The sequence below is a fragment of the Diabrotica undecimpunctata genome, chromosome 6 (assembly GCF_040954645.1).
Source record: "Diabrotica undecimpunctata isolate CICGRU chromosome 6, icDiaUnde3, whole genome shotgun sequence".
In the NCBI taxonomy this organism is placed as follows: Eukaryota; Metazoa; Arthropoda; class Insecta; order Coleoptera; family Chrysomelidae; genus Diabrotica; species Diabrotica undecimpunctata.
Window position 1 is genome coordinate 140,532,209 of NC_092808.1, and position 12,655 is coordinate 140,544,863.

At 33.2% G+C, this 12,655-nt stretch overlaps 1 protein-coding gene and 1 long non-coding RNA gene across 2 annotated transcripts in view; one reads left to right on the forward strand and one right to left on the reverse strand.

Moving 5' to 3' along the window:
• LOC140444647 (alpha-2B adrenergic receptor-like) overlaps positions 1-12,655 on the forward strand; it is a 110,380-nt gene that overhangs the window by 61,833 nt on the left and 35,892 nt on the right. The gene's annotated exons all lie outside the window — the stretch shown is intronic.
• LOC140443982 (uncharacterized) lies at positions 489-1,947 on the reverse strand. The gene is made up of 3 exons (XR_011951291.1): positions 1,223-1,947; positions 925-1,020; positions 489-642 (listed from the first exon to the last, which is right to left on the reverse strand). It is a non-coding gene; the product is annotated as an uncharacterized lncRNA (long non-coding RNA).

Here is a 12,655-nt window from a genome sequence, read left to right on the forward strand (position 1 = left end):
TCTATGCTCTGTATATTGAGACATATGGCGGGGAATCTTAACGAGGCCGTAAGCATCTCCAATACATCAATATTCTTTGATATATCCACGAATATGTCATATAATGTTGACGTATTGCCTCCTGGGTAGGCCTTGGAAAGAGATGTAACATTACTTAGGGCTATTATATTTACTTAAGTTTTATAAACACCCTGTACAAGAACATTTTGGTTAAACCTATATGTAAAATCTTCATTTTATCCGCCCTGTATAATAATTTTTGTTATTTATCTATTATTTATAATCTCTTTATTCTTAATGTAAAAACAATTACTAAACATTTGGTATTTCTTTTAATTATTATGTAAAATAAATTGATACTATTAGAAGATCGACAATTCTCAAACAAACAACAGGAAATTGTTATCTAACCGGTGAAAACGATAAATTTATTATTTTGTCCGCATATTGCGCAAACTTATGACTTCTGATACTTACAACAATCAAATTTTACATATTTTTATATTCTTTTCTTTAAAGCAAAAATTTACAATCATTTGCTTACCCTTAGTTATTCAGCGTCTAACGTTGTCAATTGTTGTTGTTGTTGATTTCCAAATATTAATTACGGTGGGCACTGATGCTTCATGTTCGGCTTCTCATCTAAAATTATAAGTTTACATAATTTGTACAATGCTTGTACTGTGTAATATTTTTTCTAGGTACTCGTGTATTCTTTCTTTTACATTTAAAAACGTTTTTTATTAAACAAATAGCGTGACTTTGTTGCGCATGCTCATTAGACATTTGGGACATCTGCATATTGGACATTTTGCAAAAAAAAACCTTCGTAGACATTTTATTTACGTGCTTGTTAAAAACCAGGCACATTTATGGTATTTGTTAAAAAATAGGCATGTTTAATGCAGAATAACAATATCTTACCTTAGTATCTGTATACTTCGTCTATTCCTGTCGGTCTTTACGCCTTAGTTTTTGACAATTTAGAACTTTATGGGCTTTTTATCCCTTTGGTATACTCTGTAAGCAAAAGTAAAACTGTTTTAATCTCTTAATTATTTTACCACGTTTTGAAATATTTTGCCGGTACAACCGCCATTTTGTACATGTGTATTAAATCTACATTTTTACAAAATACATGCTAGCGCTTTTACCTTCCTTACGTTTTTGAATCGTTTTAGACACCAGTCATTGAATAATAATAATAGTTCTTATTACTTACCTCTGTTTTCTTCTGTTAATCCTTGTTCTTGGTAGGTCCTTACAGGCATATAAATGTATATTTACATATTTTTTCACAAAATTTTTACATTTTGCCACATTTTTCTGATTTTTTACACTATAATCCATAACACGCACATTTCTTTGAAAAATATTATTTAAAATGAAACGATGAAGTCTTCGCTGTTGTTCTACACCTAGATAACAGTTTGCGGTTTTGGCGATATCACAACCTGCTTACAAGTTTATCAATTTCTCATGTTTTTCTGCTATTTGCATTTTAATAAAAATAATATTTTGCGGCTTTCTACATCGGTGATATCTGTAATCTTTGCTAATTTGTAAATACATTCGTAATTTTTCATATTTTAAATACTTGATTAAAAGTAGTTTCTCTTTATCGCACTTTGAGTTTGCGGATTTCTTTAACACACAAGTTTAAATATATATGTTTGCAATACCCATATCGACAACCTTGACATTACTATTCGCTTTTGCGTTATTCTCTGCGGTTTGTATTTACACTTTATATCGACACATTGCTTCGTATATCCCGTTCTAACCATGACAAATGGCCGTTACACCTTTGATAAATACTTTTTTTATACCTATTGACACCTACCAAATGACCGATTGGCCTCGTAGGCTGAGCGTCATGACGGGGCGCGGGTTAGCGTTCATGACGTCATCACGGGGCGTGACCGGAGCGCGGACGGTGCTTGTGACGTCAGGGGTCAAAGGTCAAAGTGGGGTGAAATGGCTCCCTTTCTACTTGTTTGTCTTTTTAAAGACGAATTACATGCTATGATTTTTTTCTGACGGATATTCTCAAGTTAAAGTTGATTTCATGTAATCGAATGAACTATCTATAAGTAAAGTCGTCCCAGGAACGCAACTCAACAATATTGGCAATATTATTTTAAAATCGTCTACTTTAAAATGTATAATATATGTCTGAATTGTCAATATAAATAAGTCAGATAAAATTAAATTATTAGAAGAATTTTTTTACTAAGTAACAAAAAAACAAAATTTGTTTCATTTACTAATGTTTGTATTTTGAGAACGATTTCCAAAGTGGAAATTGAAATGTCAATAAACGTACTTTAACCTTTCATTTAGGCTAATTCCCATTTAAATAGTAATTACTTTAAAATGCCACAAGAAAATAGCTTCAGAACAATACTAAGCCATATAATTTTAATTATTACAATTTTAAATTGGTATGAAAGCAATTATTAACAGTGTTTTTTCTTCCTTTAAAAGTTCAAACAAAAAAAAGGTACCTGGATTGCACTAAAGTTACTTTAAATACTAAACACAAACCTTGGACTCGGCTTCTTAAAAAACTGGAATCATCTTTCCGGAATACACAATTATCTTTCCGAAAAAACCTTCTCAACGATCAAAATGGATGTTTATTTGAAACGCAGAATATTAAGCGGCTTCGATCAAAAGAAAATGCCAACTAAATATCTATCCGTAATATATAAATAACTTTAAAATGGTTTATTATCAACTCAGCGACGCAAAGAAGAATTGAAAAAATTATCATTCATCGGTGTTTTAATAGATATACTAGAGGATTTCAATATATACCAAACAATTTACAAATGCTACACCGTCAAGGTTGCCGCCATGTCTGTTTGTACTGAAACCTGTCGCGTTATGAATCTTATTCTTACCGGATGCTTCATTTCGTGAGTTTTCCGTAAGCAGTTCAGTTTGATAGGCTTTTTAGATACAGTAATACGGAGTACCAAAGTTTTATTTAATTCGTTTAAAAAGTTCAGTCCAATGGCGAGCACAAGTTTGAAACGAAAGCAAAAAACGCTGACTCTAAAAGATAAATGTGATATTATTAAGAGATGCGAGTGTGGTGAAACTATGACTGTGATATCTAGATTCTATGATATTGCACGAGCTGCAGTGTACGACATTATGAAAAACAAAGACAAAATCGAAAAACTTATGAAATCTGTAGAGAATGATTCTAAGAACAGAAAAACCCTTAGAATGAGTAAATTTCCTGATGTTGAAGAAGCTCTGCACATCTGGTTTAAGTAACAACGAAGCAAACAAGCTCCTATTTCAGGTGACATTTTAAAAAATAAAGCTCAACTTTTTTATTAGGAATTAACAAAGAAAACTGATTTTCGTGATAGTCAAAGTTGGTTCGAAAACTTCAAAAAACGGTACGAAATACAATTTTTGCAGATGAGTAGATAAAAGTTGAGTGAAGATATGTCTAAAAAATTTGAATATATTCAGAGTTTGACCAAAAAGATCACCGAATTAGACCTAATTCCTGAACAACTTTGTAACACTGAGGAAACCGGTCTAAAGTGACGGCAACTTCCAATAAAGACATTTGTAACTTTTGACGAAAAAAAGAAAACTTTAGAAAGAACGTCTCGCTCTCATGGTATGCGCGAATGCATAAGGATCCCACAAATTAAAATTGCTAATCGTGGGTAAGCCTAAAAAACCTCGTGCCTTAAAGAATGTAAAAATTGAGAAGCTACCAATAACGTACTGGTGGCAAAGCCGTGCCTAGGTTACAAAAGAAGTATTTTTGGATTGGTATGAGAACAGATTTGTCCCATAAGTTACAGATAAGCTAAGAAAAAAGAAACTGTCAGTAAAAGCCCTCCTTTTATTAGACAATACTCAAGAACATCCTAAACAGGACGAATTAAAAATCTAAACTGCCAATGGATATATCGAGGCAATGTAGGTACTTACCGAAAAATACTACTGCATTGATTCAGCCCATGGATCAAAACGTTATTAAAACTCTTAAGGCGCACTACAAGAAACAACTCCTTGAGGATATTGTAAGTCAACCTTATGCTGATATAATTTTAATTTTAAGAAACTTCAACATCAGAGATGCGATTATCAATGCTGCGTTTGCGTGGTAGTAAGCCATGCCTACTACATTAATTAAATCGTGGAAGAATATTTGGTCCAACAACCCACTCCTTCCAAAAGAAGTTACCAAAGGATCCGATGACCAACCTGTGGAAGAATTAAGAGAAGCTTTACAAGAGTGGATTTTAGATGACAGTCTGAATGCTAACTTAACAGATGAAAAAATAATTAAAGAAATGACCGAATCTGATAAACACGTGACCCAGAAAGCACAGAATGAAAAATATTTCACCGTCAACTGTGATAATGCAACATTAGCTGTAAACACTTTGATGCATTGGTGCAAGGATAAAGTATATGAATTTGAAAAAAAAACAAAAAATACCAAAGGGATTACGTACCACTTGTAATTGAAAATTAAACCAAAAAATAAAATGGCATACATTTGGAGAAAAAGTTAAAAAATTCAATCTTTCTTTACCAATTATTACATGCCAGAATTAATTTTTTAACTTTTTTTCTAAAAAGTGGTTAATTGTGTTGTAAGAACGCTTTCTTTAAGTTATAAGTTAAGTCATCTTTTTTGTGAAATTAACTAGGGCACCCTCTAGAAAACCTCTAGCGCCCTTTTCTTGGTTTATGAGAACTAAAAAAAATATTTTTTTATTTAATTCAAAGACAAAATAATGTTTAAAAAATATGTTCGATTCAAATATTTCAAGTTCGTATCTAATAAAGAAGCTGAGAATTTTTTTTCCCGTATGCATTTTTGTATGATTATTATTATAAAACGCATTTGAATGTGGATTATAGCTATATGTGGGACATAAAAAAGAGACAGCCTAAGCAGAAGGTCAGAAGAGAAAAGACGACGATTCACATACTTTTTGTATTTACACACATTCACAAATATTTGTGTTTAAAAATATTCCTTTTATTCTAGTAAAAAATATAACCTCTTTTTGAAAGAGACGGAATTACAAATTATGTCAAAAGTTAACACTTTTTACGCTACTCAATTAAAATAATAACCTTATCATTTCTGCCACTTAATGAAATGTAAATTACAGTGTGAGTGGTCGGCCAACTAAATTAGATGTTGTTTTAAGAAAATATACCTTCAAATGATGTTTATTTTGCGTTTGGTCTATTTATTTTTCTAAATGAAGAGGGTTTCCGATATTTAATATTTTTTGTTTAAGTAAGAAATATTTAAATCAGCTGGTTCATAAAAAAATGGTATGGGGTGGAATCACTATTGGTGCAAGAACTAATCTCATTTGTCTGGAACGATTTTTGAATGTAAAACACTACCGCTATATTATTATTGAACCTACTGTTATACCTTTTGCACAACAAGCTGGTCGCCAATTTTAATTACCGCATCTTAATGAGCGTCTGCATACTGCCAGGGTCGTGCGAAAATTTCTCGAAGATAATGTAATTGAGGTTTAACCATGGCCTGCACAATGGTCAAATTTAAACCCAATTAAGCATATATGAGACATATTGGACATACGCATTTTACAACAAAACATTGCGTTCAATACAAGACAGCAACTGTTTGAGCGCCTTTTAATGAAACCGAACAGAATATCGCATCAAGACATTGACCATTTAAACACGAGTTTGCTTTACAGATGTAGGACAGTAATCAACAACCGTGGAGGATATACACTATACTAACTTATCCTAAACACTACTTTGTTGGAAGTGATTGCAACAGCTCTGATTGGAGCTGTTGCAATGGATATTGTTGCAGATATTCATTTAATAGATCTAGTATTGATCTTGATCTTGGACCATTTTATTTCTATTAATAAATATCTTTATATTAAAAGACCGTGTTTAAGATTTTCAAATTGTTTTCAAAAAATTGATAAATTATTGACGACAAAAAATAAATTTAGACATATTTACTTATGTATTAAACAGAGTATTGCTATAAGTATTCTTACTAATGGATTCGAAAAGAATAAAATTGAATGGAGTCGTATGATTGATAGATAAAGAAACACAGGTTGTGTTTCTTCTATGCTGTAAGTTTATGAATCTATTTAAAGGTACATATTTTTATTTCAAGGTTGCTGTATGTTTTTTCTCAGAATTCTATCAAAATCTGTCATGTCCTGTTTATTGCTCTACACTTTTGTCATTTACTGAATTTAATACTAACGCGTGTGCCAAAGATCGCGAAGTTTACATTGAATATTATGATTTTAAATTGAAAAAAAAAACAATGAAAATTAAAAAATAAATACTATAAATCAAAGTTACATATAACCAAACTTGGGAATGATGCAGTGACATTATTAGCCTTATACAGGGAAAATACATTATTTCCTGATATGTTTAATAAATCAAAGAACACGGTAAGTCGCCAACGCCGAGAGTTTCGAGAAACATCATATTGTGCAAACAACTGGTCAACCAGACCCACACCGAATTTTATTTTGTTGTAATCCGTTATTATTTCGGGATTGTTCTTGTTTTTTTTGTTTCAGGATCAATACTGTCATTATGGTGCATGGTTGAAACAGCTAATATGATCTTGTTTTTTTTTTTTTGAACGTACGTTACTAAGGTACATTTTTTTTGGCGGAATCCAAATAGTGACGTTAAAATCCTCTGTTTTTAGACGTTATAAATTCTTGTGGTAGTTCTCTCTTCTTTTTACGAATTGTACCAACAATAGTTAATCGCTTTTAAAGCAAGTCTGTGGCCAAAGGTATACTGGCAAACCAGTTATCCATGATTACATTTCTGCCCGTTCCTTCTATGGGTTTAATCATTCTTTTAACAACCTGTACGCTACTCCAATCAGTTTTAAAAGGACCAGTTGGTTGTGTTCCACAGTAAAATAAAAGTTACTCATTTTTCAGGAGGAATCTGAATTTCCAAGAGATTTGGAAACTTGCTGGCCGCACAGGGGTCGTGTTTGGTGTCATTCGATAGATTTTTAAAACATATTAAACCTTATTTTTTTAGATTTTTTTATCCGATGTAAATTTCGTGAAATATTTGACCGTCCCCCTTCTTTTTGCACAGCTGCTATAATAATGTCCGCCGAAACTTACAATTTATGAACTATGAATCCCAAAAAATTACAAAATACTGGCTATGAAATTCTCCACTTCTTGATGAGAAAAGGAAAGGGAAAAGTTGAGCGCTAACTATTTTTAGCATAAAAATAGGAAAAACAGAAATAAAACGAAAAATCTTAGGGACATTAAAAAAACTGAAGACCACTAAAAGTAATCACAACTCTATATTGGATTAGTAAGTCAAAAAAGTCAAAAGAGTTTTTGAATCACCCTACTTTATACGCTTTAAAATGAACGACTGTTAAATTGTAGTATTTGAGTTTTCGTTAAGTAGACAAGTACCAAAAGGAATCGAAAATTAATTAAAATCTAATGAATTTGTTTATAAGTCTATTTTTAGACAAGTCAAACAAAAAGCTCAAAGGCACATATTCCCTACGTGCGTAAGATTCTTCAAAATGCAATCGTGCGTAAATGCGTTCAAGTTTACCTACACATGTATACTGAGAGCTTCAGACCTGATCCGAATTTTCAATACGAATGACTGTCTATATCCGGTTCCGTATCCCTTCCTGAATTACTCTTTTTCCTGTAAATATAAAATCAGGGATGCGTTATTCCACATACTCACACCGGACATAATGAATGGCGTGTTCTAAATAGAGATTTTGTCCAGAAAGATTCTTTATTCTTCTTATGTGTTCCTGTAAAACGGTAAATATTTTAGACGATATCAGGAAGGGATAAATACTGTTTTGAAATATATGGTACATTTATTTGGGAAAATTTATTACTTTTATTCTATGTTTGATAAACCCCTTTAATTTAAAACTGTAGGAACAGGAGAATATCATTGTGAGAATGTTAACAATTTTGTACAGAATGTAGACCAATTTTCTTGTTATTGTTATTTTTAAGTACAGCAAGGATAGAAGGACAAAAAAAATCGGCTCTTTATGAAAATATAGAAAACTCATTACCAAAACGGGATGTAACTATAATAGGAAATTTCAATGCAAAGATTAGAAAAAAAGAAATTTATAAGGCAGTAATGGACAGCTTTGGCAAAAAAACAAAATTAGCAAAGATGATGGGCAAAGACTAGAAAACTTATTAACAAGAGAAATACCATCTGTTATAAGCACAAAATTTTCTAATACAGGGATTCTATATCCATAAAGGTTTCTGGTTATCTGCAAATCAAAGATATATTAATTAGATAGTCAATGTGCTTACTCAAAACAAAAATGAGAAGATGGTAACAAATACAAGATCTTACAGAGAAGCAGCTGCAGATCATGATTATCTTCTGTTAATCGAAAAGCTTAAACAAACATCTGAAATAGAAAATGAAATAAATTTAACACTAGAGCAAACCAGGTTGTTTTACTCAATTAATTGAGAATAGGTATGATACAGGGTCGAACGCCAATGGTGGAAAACCTGGGACGGGTCATGAAAAATGCTATAGAAGGCAGTAGAATAGGTCGTCGAGAGGTAAGCAGAATGCCATACTGGTAGAGTGCGGACATCGAAGAGCTCAGAGATGAATGCATAGCTACGAGGAAAGGAATAACGAGGGCAAGGGACAGAGCAATAATAAACTCTGTTGTCGTCGAGCAAATCCAGCCAATCTCAAGATAATACCGCGCACGAAAGAGAAAACTCTACAGAAAAATTCGTACAGAAAAAAGAAAGTATTGGAGAAAACTGTGGAGTGGGGAAGAACGAGGGAGCTGAGCGGGCTGTACCCTTTACCATAGTTAAATTAGTCGAAGCATTGGATGCACTCAAGATACGTAGGTCCTCCGGACTAAACTAGATACCGCCCGAAACCTGGGTGATTTTTGGAGCATATGAATGCATTTTTTAAAGCACAGACATTTCCTGAAGCTTGTAGGATATCAAGGTTGGTACTGTTACGAAAACTGGGGTGAAATATCGGCTCATATGCCTCCTCTCATGAATCGAAAAGTTGTACGAGAGGATACTGCGAGGACGGATCGACGACACGATTTTGAGATCAGGGGGCCTATCTCCAAGACAATTCGGATTCTGCAAAGATCTGCTGCTCTTCGATGGCTCTGCTGCTCTTTGATGTTAGAAATGCATTCAATGCTCTGCAGTAGAAAGAGGTAACGCGGGCTTTGAAAGAGGTAGTTTCCTAACTATCTGATGAATGTAATGGCAAAATATCTTTCCGAGAGAAAGATCATAGTAAAGCAGGGTACGCTCGTTGATGTAACGGCTGTAGTCTCACTAGGATTGGTCTTGGGTCCGACAATATCGAATCTGGCATATGACGGGGTCATGAACTGCGAATATAAGAAAGGTATAAACCCTTTCATTTTTGTTGATGATCTCTCTGTGCTGGTAGTAGCGCGGGACGAGTAAAATCTCTGATTTCGGGTAAGCAACGTCGTGAAGGACTGGATAACAGATCACGGTCTAGAACTCGCAGCAGAGAAGACCGAAGCCATAATTTTAAAGAATAAACGAAAAAAACAAGGGGTGGAACTCCAATGTGCAATGGTTCAACTTACATCAAAGAAATGCGTCAAATATCTGAGAGTGACACTACATCAATATTGCGGATTGGGGGAGCATATACAGGTGGTAGCTCAAAAGGCAGCGAATAGTGCGGCTGCGATGAAAAGGGGGATGTATAACATTGGAGGACCCAAATCAGAAAGAAGGAGGGCCTTACACGGTATTGTGCAGTCAATCATCCTTTACGCGGCACCAGTCTGGAGTGAGGCAATAGAGATATCCACCTACAAAGGGCTTATGATACGAGTAGACAGAACAAGTCTTTAGGACTGTATCTGCGGTGGCCTTGTGGACTATCACGTATTTTGTTCCATAAAAAAAGCAGCCATAAAAAAAGAAGATAGAAAAAGATCAATAGAAAGATGGCAAGAAGAGTGGAACTACACGGAAAATGTTGCTCAGTGGACCAAGATGCTGATCCCGAGCCTAAGGAACTATTATGGACTGTGGTTACTGGCTAGTGTATTACTTCCTGAGCCAAGTTCTTACAGGACATGGATATTTTAAGACATATCTTCACACATTCATAAAGACAGATACAGATCAATGCGTATACTATGAATACTCTATTATACACACAATGGTGGAATGTAATAGATGAACAGTGGAGAAAAACAGAATGTATAGAGAAATAGGTATGGATCCTGTTACTGTGAGAGGGATAATCGTGAAGATGACGGGAAGTAAGGAGGGATGAAATATTGTACATAATTACATTCGAACAGTACTTAAATATAAGAAAAAGAAAAGAAACACCAGTCGAACCAATGACAGAGATAAGATAAAGATAAGAGAATGGATTGCTCCGAAATTGTCGTTAGCCTTACAGCGGCCATCTTGCTTTTAGAGTACAGTACGTGTGACAGTCAACTGCGCACAAATAGAATGAGTGGTTTTAGTTGGTAGATAGGATAACAGGAAGCCATCTGTTTCAAAGACCTCCTTCTTCTAAGGGGAAATGATCTCGGATGTACTCCTCTACCCTAAATCCAATGCACGCCAGTCATCCGTAAGGATGGGTGAACCTGGTACGGTTTTTAGAAAGTTTCACCCTCAGAGAAAAAAAAAGGTGGTTTGATAACGAATGCAAAAAGCTATAAAAGTGATACAGACAGAAAAGGAAGAGAATAAGACTAAATATAAATTTAAAAGGAGAACGGTAAAAAGTATCTGTAGATCAAGATAATGAAAGTTTATCATCGAGAAAAAGAAAACAAAAAATAGAAACGCGACTTACATACTAAGAAACTAGAAATTTTGTCCAAGCAGTTCGAAATAACAGCAACAGCAACGCAAAGGAGAAATTACTTGTTTTATAAATAGCAAAAATGTAGAATTAACATAACCAGCAGAAGAGGAACCAATTTTAAACAGACGGAACGAGTACTATGTGGAAGTAATTAATATATAGAATACATTTACATAAATATGATTATCATACCAAAGAAAATCTACTGACAAAATACACGTCCTTCCACCATCTCTGAAGGAAATAAAAGATAAAATATTAAACAAACGAAGAGAGTCTGGAAGAAAATGAGATAAATCAAAAATTTATTAAATATTGGGGAAAAAATTCAACTGAACAATCACATGAGCTGATAAAAATTATATAGGAGAGAGAACAAATGGAACAGATCAGTATTAATATCGGCATATAAAAAAGAAAACAAGCAAGCTGCCCAAACTATCGGAGAATAATAGAAGTTTGGTTTTAAAATCAAACTGAGTATCTCCCATTCTCTCTTCATCTTTGTTATAAATCCGCTTATAAATGACTTCGAAGAAGGTTTTGAGTACCAGCGTGACTAAGAAGTTTATTTTTACAGCAATCTTATAGCTCTATTATTTTTTAAACCTGAGATGGTATATTTCACTTCTGATTATAATATTGATAATACAGTTAAATCTGTATTTTCATTCGCAGTAAGAAGTGATTATTTTTATAAAATTTCTGCATCATAGTTTAAATGTATTTGTATTCTATGTGTGAAAGCTAACTACACATCATTTTAAAATTGACCTAAAACTTTTATTTACAATTTACCTGCACTATAGACGGTCCTTTTGAAATTGAATTAAATTTTGGCCGCTAAACCAAATGTACGTGCTTAAATTTCGGCCGGCAAAGATTTGATTTGTTACCTTAAAAGCCCGTTCTTTGTTAAAATTCTTTTAGTGTGCCGTATACGCATTTTTTGTTGCGACTCTTGGTAAATTGCGGAAAAGGTATTAGAAGTCGGGAAAGGTCCTTGTCAGTAGTCTTCAAGAACTATGTGGCATACCAAACGTCCGTTTTTATTTGTTTTTTTGTCAAGTTAGGGCGAACAAAATAAGGCAATTATAGAAGGATACAGAGGTAGTAAAAATAACGGTTTACTTTACTTTTTAGGTCATTGGTTAGAAAATCTTTTATAAACACTAAGCAAATATCATTTTTATTATCACAAAATGTTTTTATATATGACACATTAGTGTAGAAGTCTCAAATCTGACATAAAAATTGTAAAGGTATACATGTAACTGACAATGTAAAGATAAAAAATGTGAAGTAAAGTTTGTGCAACGCTTAATTCATCGCATAATAATATTCGTGTAATAAACAAAGACGGCAGTTCTAGATCTAAGTAATAGACTGGAGTAGGTATCTACAGAAATAATATAGATGATAACGTAATTCTAAAAGCTCTTATTATGGGTACAAAAGATCCAGAGATATAAAAACGATAATAAGAAAACAGTCCAACATAAAATAAATATATAAACAGGAATTTTATTAGCTGTACCAATTTAATATAACCACCAGAAAATGTTAATTAACGTTAATTTTCCCAAAAAATACAAAATGGATGGTTATAAACACAAATATATTAAGATGTAAATAGGAGCTGGAAGGTCAGATAATAGAACATGTAACGGAATTTAAATATCTAGGCGTCACATTATCTAACTACGAAAATCTCGTA